Source organism: Vicia villosa, linkage group LG3 (genome assembly GCF_029867415.1).
Source record: "Vicia villosa cultivar HV-30 ecotype Madison, WI linkage group LG3, Vvil1.0, whole genome shotgun sequence".
In the NCBI taxonomy this organism is placed as follows: domain Eukaryota; kingdom Viridiplantae; phylum Streptophyta; class Magnoliopsida; order Fabales; family Fabaceae; genus Vicia; species Vicia villosa.
In genome coordinates this window covers 19,951,921-19,957,585 of record NC_081182.1, presented here as the reverse complement: position 1 = coordinate 19,957,585, position 5,665 = coordinate 19,951,921, and positions in this window count along the sequence as shown.

Below are 5,665 nucleotides of genomic sequence, written 5' to 3'. Positions count from 1 at the left end.
TAGTGAAGAAGTAAGTAAAGGGAAGCTTGAACTTGAGCGTTGAAAGAAAGAATGACAACTAAATGATATGCTCGCCAAAACCCCTAAACAAATTCAGGTTTGATGAGTTAAAGACATTGTGATGAAAATTCTCAAAAATATGAATTAGGTGGTGTGTTAAGAAGTTGTAATTCATAATTTTATAGAAAATAATGTATTATACATAAGAGTGTTCGATTTACTCAAAGTAGAAGAAGTCAATTGTATTCGGGTGGGGGAGGAGGCTTGGTTCCATAATAAAATTTCTTGTAGATTAGGGAATGTGTAGGAGATTAATTTTTAGGATCATTGTTGGTTGGATCCGAGGTCGTTTAAGGAGCTTTTTTCTCATGTGTATAAGGTTTGTGATTCTCGTAGGAGTAAAGTAGGGGAGTTGAGTTTTTGTTTGGATGGCTTACGACTTTGGGATCTGGGGGTGGTTGATTCTCATATTTCTGAGGATCTTAGGGAGAAGTGGATGGATTTTTCATCTATTTTGCGGGACATTCAACCTAATATTACAGGGATGGACTAAGTGGTGTGGTGGGGAAATGCGGATGGATTTTCGATGAAGAATAGTTATAAGCGGCTTTATAAGTTAAATGCTCATAATTTGGTGGTGGATGATAGGAGTCTTCTTGAGTTGGGAGCGGTTTAGAACGCAAAAGTTCTGTGCAAGGTTAAACTTTTTGGTTGGAGGTTATGGTTGAATAGTCTTCCTACCAAAAGTGTGATTTGTTTAAGAGGTATCCCTTCTCCTTTGTTGAATAATTTGTGTGTATTTGTGTGCTTCTTTTGAAGAATCAAGTGGACATCTTTTTTTTTCTTGTATCTTTTCTAATGCGGTGTGGCAGTCGGTGTTCCGTTGGTTGGGGGTGTTGACGATAAAGGATTTTGAGGTTTTTTGTTTGGAGGATGACTTATTGTCGGTTGACTTTTTGTTGAAGCTTAAGGGTATTTTTTGTTATTTCATTCCTCCTTCTTTTTATTCTTTTCTTTGGTTGCTAGTTTGTTGGGGGATTTGGTTATTTAGGAACCAAGTGGTGTTTAATACTAAGGTTTGGAAGTGTGATAATGTCTTGTATTTCATTAAAAAATCTTGGTTGGGATTGGTTGTTCATTCTTGACAAAGGGAGGTTGGAATTTGTCAAAGAGGTTTGGTTCTCCACTCCTTTGTTGTATGTTGGTTTGTAGAGGTATTCTCGTTGTTGTTGGGAGGTTTGGATGTCCTAGTTGATTCCTTTGTTCTTCTTGTATTTTTTTGCACTTCTCGTGCCTTTTAATAATTGTTACTTATTCAAAAAATAAGTTGTATTCGACAGGGTCGAATACAACATATAATTGTTAAATCGAAGTGTAATTGTATATTTTTGGCTTGAGCTGTATGTTTTGGGATTGGGTCTTGGTTGCCTATGATTAGGCATGCTGCTATAATATCAACATTCAGTCTTCATAGTTAACAATTTTTAATTAAAAATAATATTTTCCCTTTAAAATTTACTCTTTTCTCCATTTTCTCTCTTTTCTTCTTCTTCTTCTTTCTTGAAAACCCCAATTGTTCCAACAATCCTCTTTCATTTGTTCACCATTTTGAAGTTGATTTATGTGATGGAAAAATTGACAAAATATTTTGACACACAAAGTTAATGATCTTGCAAATACCTAAGAGGTTCATAAACGAGGTGGTAAACTCGAATTTAACGGTGAACTCTTATTGCTCCGATCTCTAGTTAGGGAAGGTGGTAATTGCAAACACTCTGACTCTCAAGTCAGCAATGATCAAAAGAAAGGTATTTAGGGTTTAGAATAGTGTGTACCTGAATTATGGAGCCTTTGTTCAACTTTATAGTGAGATTCAAGAGTTTCATATGCCTAGAACCTTCTGTCTGCGGACAATTGTAAGAATGAATAGATGTAAAAAGTCTCATCCTTATACCATTTGATGTTCCCGAGCTTATTCTCGTTATTATTAAACATATTAGTTCATGTACTATCTAACAATAACAAATCAACTGCATGCACTTCCAAATTTGTCATTTTCATTCAAATTTTTTACACTTACAAAATGGCAAATATGTACATGACAAATAGCCAAGATAATAGGCTTCTTTATCAATCATAAGTGGATACACGACAAACTAAAATTGTATCCTTTAAATTTTAAATCACACTATTACATACACTCATTCACTCTCTCTCTTCATTAAAATTTCAAGTATCTTTTATATTTTTTGGCTTATCACCACCAGTATAATCCGGTTTGGAGGTCAGCTTTGGCATCAAGTGGTTTCAGCCCCCCTGATTGCAATTGCGGGGATCAAACCTTCTTTTCCCAAGTTTTCTCATTTTCATTTTCATTTTTCTCTTTATTTATTATCACTAAAACTACTAATAATCTATATTTTATTTTAATAAAATTAAAAATTTATTTATCTTACGGATCATTATCAATACAATATTTATTTTATTATAGTCAACAATTGTCTTAATTTTAAAGACAAAATCTGTATTTTTAAATAATATATTTTTTCTCCATCTCACGTTTTTTGTATCTAAATACATTTTACATTGCATCAAATGATTTTTTTATCTCAAAGGTCATTATCAACACAATGTCCATTTTATTTTAATAAAAAAATATATTTATTTGAGAGACAATTTTTATTTTCAAATGTTAAATTTTCTTTTTTTTTCATCTCAAATATTTTTCTATATGATTATTTTATACAATTGAATTTATATGTTCATTATTCATTTATAATTAAGTCACTCAGTTAAAATTTACATGTATATAAATATATTTTATACAATACCAAATAAATTTATCCGTGCAAGAGCACGAGTATCTTACTAGTTTATTTGATAATAATTAAAACATAACATATGTGAAACTCTGCAGAAAAATATCATCTTCATCCTTTACTTTTTTTTTCCCTTCATTGTCATTGTGTAACAAAAAAAAATTACTCGAAGAGTTGAGTTTAATTCCAACACATCGTGTTCAAAAGAAATAACATTTCAAATATTTTTTTATTAGAAACACAATTAAATGGTACTGATCAAAATATTGAATACTAACGAGAACATGAAGTTATTGATCAAAATATTGAATACTAAAGGGAAGCTGAAGTTACTGATCACAATATTGAATATTAACGAAAAACTGAAGTTACTGATTAAAATATTGAATATTAACGGGAATATAAAGTTACTGATCAAAATAGTGAATATCAACGGGAACATGAACTACTGATCCAATTAGTGAATATTAACGAGAACCTGAAGTTAGTGATTAAAATATTAAATATTAACGTGAACATGAACATGAACATGAAATTACTACTCAAAATAGTGACTATTAACGAAAACATGAAGTTAGTGATCACAATATTGAATATTAACAGGAACCTGAAGTTACTGATAAAAATATTGAATATTAATGGGAACATGAAGTTACTGATCACGAGATTGAATATTAACGGGAACCTGAAGTTACTGGTTAAAATATTGAATATTAACGTGAACATGAAGTTACTAATCAAAATAGTGAATATTAACGGGAACATGAAGTTACTGATCACCATATTGAATATTAATGAGAACTTGGAGTTACAGATTAAAATATTGAATATTAACGGAAACATGAAGTTACTGATTAAAATAATGACTATTAACGGGAACATGAAGTTACTGATCACAATATTGAATATTTGCGGGAGCATGAAGTTAGTGATTAAAATATTGAATATTAACGAAAACATGAAATTACTGATTAAAATAGTAAATATTAACGAGAACATAAAGTCATTGATCACAATATTCAATATTAACGAGAACCTGAAATTACATGAAGTTGGAGCACCTGAAATCATAGGTTTAACTTTTGTTGTCAAGTGAAAATTCTTTACTGAATAATTTATAAAAATATTTATTAGTGTTAAATGACGTTCATATAGAACCAATTCAATTAAAAAATTTATGATAAAAAAAAAGCTACAAAATTGTGACATTTTTTATATATAAATAAGACAAAAGAAATGTCCTAAATCTTTTCTATAATAAAAAACGAAATTAATATTAATTAACATATAATAAAAAGGTTTTTTTGAATGTTTTTAAATTTGTGTTGGCTAAAATATATCAATTAGTTTGGTAAAAGGAAATGCGATCATACATAGAAGGAAAATATGTTTAAAGTTCATTTAAAATTAAGTATTTTTACTTTACATTTCTATAATAAAAAACATTAAAGAATCGTCCCTCTAAAATTATAAATGTTAACTTTTAGTCTCTCATGCAATTCAACGACTGGATTAACGACGATTTTTAATGATAGTTTACTATTTAGACATTGAATTGGTGACGATTTTATCACGAGGGTCTAAAAGTTAAATTTTCTAACTTTAAACAAATGATTCTGATAGGAAGCTATCCTACCAAAATAATGAAATTAGGGTTTTCTACACTAAAAGGGAAGAATAATAAAAGTTAAGAGAATTAAAATAAAAGATAAAGATAAACTTTGATTGATTTTCAAGTGTCAAAGACAATATATATATATATATATATATATATATATATATATATATATATACATATATATATATATATATATATATATATATATATATATATATATATATATATATAGGGGACGACTCAAGTGAGAACACTTGGTTATTATGAGAAATGAGAACAATGAATCACGACCATTAGATTTGATTTTAATGGACTGGATTAGTTTCTCTTTCTGTATTGATTTAAAATAAATATTAAGAATCATGGAAAGAGAAACCAATCCAGTCCATTAAAATCAAATCTAATGGTCGTGATTCATTGTTCTCATTTCTCATAATAACCAAGTGTTCTCACTTGAGTCGTCCCCATATATATATATATATATATATATATATATATATATATATATATATATATATATATATATATATATATATATATATAGGGGACGACTCAAGTGAGAACACTTGGTTATTATGAGAAATGAGAACAATGAATCACGACCATTAGATTTGATTTTAATGGACTGGATTAGTTTCTCTTTCTGTATTGATTTAAAATAAATATTAAGAATCATGGAAAGAGAAACCAATCCAGTCCATTAAAATCAAATCTAATGGTCGTGATTCATTGTTCTCATTTCTCATAATAACCAAGTGTTCTCACTTGAGTATCCTGCATGCATGAAGATTTAAAATGGAGAAAAAGTTTAAATGGAATTATTGCAGCTAAGAATTTTGTTTGTTGTCTTACTTTATTAACCCGAGTCCCACATCGAAAACTAAAAGAAACATTGACGTGTTTATAAAACCATTTGACACAGTATACAAAACATTTAGTATTGGGCTACTTTAGAATTGTTGTTGGGCCAATATTATAATTTGGTCTTTAAGCCCTATATAATATTTTAATGACTACTTTATATAAATAGATTTAAATAAAAGATATTAATAAAAATAGTTTAAGAAAATGTCAAAAATTATAAAGTGAAAAATAAAATAATATTTCATAATATAAAAAACATAAAACAAAAAATTAAATTAAATAATTAAGGAATTCTATGTGAAATAAGGTGACATCTAAAAATTAAATTAAAAATAAAATTAAAATCCACCTGCCAAGCACTAAA